Below are 1,813 nucleotides of genomic sequence, written 5' to 3' on the forward strand. Positions count from 1 at the left end.
TTTCAGACAGCATTCACCTACGAAATACTAAGAAACCTTAGCTCAGAAAAGTCTGAAATAGCCAACTACTCATTTCAAACCCGAAGTTTCAGACAACAAACACCTATGAGTGACTAAGAATCCTAGCTCTGAAAAGTCCAAAAAGCAAACTACACCTAGCAAATAATAATTTTCTGAAATGACACACATATGATAGGCTAAGAAATATAGATAAGAAAAGTCTAAAATATAAAAATAACAAAAAAAAATCAGATTTTTCAGACAACACACAAATACTAAAGTATAAGAAATCAATCTCAGAAAATTCAAAAAAATAGCAACCCACACACCCCAAATCATAGGTTTCAGACACCACACACCTACGAAAGACTAAGAAATCCGTTTATGAAAAGTCGGAAATAGCAAATTACACATCCCAAATCATAGGTTTCAGAAAACAGACACCTACGAACGGCTAAGAAACCTAGCTCAGAAAAGTCAAAAATAGCAAACTAGTCATCCCAAACTATAGGTTTCAGACAACAAACACCTATGAAAGGCTAAGAAATCCAGCTCAGAAAAGTCAAAATTAGCACTCCACACATCACAAATCATAAGTTTCATACAAAACACACCTATGAAAGAATAAGAAATCCAGATAATAAAAGACAAAAATAGCAAAATAAAAATCCCAAATCATAGGTTTCATTCAACACACACCAACGAAAGACTAATAAACCTAGCTCAGAAAAGTCAAAAAATAGCAAACTATTCATCCCAAACTATTGGTTTCAGTCAACATTCACCTATTAAATGCTACAAAACCTTAGCTTAAAAAAGACTGAACCAGCAAACTATACATCCCAAATCATAATTTTCTGACACTGCATACCTATGAAATGATAAGAAATCCAGATCAGAAAAGTAGAAAATAGCAAACTACAAATCCCAAATCATAGGTTTCAGACACCACACACCTATGAAAGACTAAGAAATCCAACTCATAAAAGTCAAAATAGCAAACTACATATCCAAAATCATCATTTTAAGACAAAACGCACCAACTAAAGGCTAACATACCTATCTCATAAAAGCCTGAAATAGCAAACTACTCATCCCAAACTATTGGTTTCAGACAGCATTCACCTAGGAAATACTAGGAAACCTTAGCTCAGAAAAGCCTGAAGTAGCAAACTACACATCCCAAATCATAGGTTTCAGACAACACACATCAACGAAAGACGGGTGTTCGGGGAGAGCCTTTGAGGGTCTGTGGGCCCTTTGAGGGGGGGTGGTCTTTTGGGTGCTGGGGGGGACTTTTGGGGACCGGGGGATGGGCTTTGGGGGGCGGGGGATGGCATGTGGGGGGCGGGGTGGGCCTGTGGGGCCCCGGGGAGGGCCGGGGGGGGCCGGGGGGACTTGGGGGGACGAATTGAGGTCTGTTGGGACCCCTTGGGTCCTTTGGGAACTCGTGGGGCTTTGGGGAACCGGTGGAGGACCTTTGGGACAAAGGGTGGGTTTTGGGGTGCGTGGGGTACAGTTGGGGACTGGGGATGGCCGTTGGGGGTCTGGGCGGGCCTTTGGGGGACCGGTGGAGGGCCTTTGGGGGTTTGGGGGGCTTTGAGGACCGGGGGCTTCCTTCGGGGTTGGGGTAGGAGGATTGGAACCCTTTGGGGTTGGGTTAGAGGACCTCACAACACTGTTCAAATGAAACTTGTGTATTATAACGACCACACTCAAATTCTCTTCTAAAATCTCTTCAAAAATCTTCTTTTAAAATGTCTCTATCTGTTTCGCCGAAATAGTTCCATAACCTGTCTAAAACGGTTTCGCG

The sequence above is a fragment of the Artemia sp. Qi Xiang Cuo genome, chromosome 7 (genome assembly GCF_049724085.1).
Source record: "Artemia sp. Qi Xiang Cuo chromosome 7, ASM4972408v1, whole genome shotgun sequence".
Lineage (NCBI taxonomy): Eukaryota > Metazoa > Arthropoda > Branchiopoda > Anostraca > Artemiidae > Artemia > Artemia sp. Qi Xiang Cuo.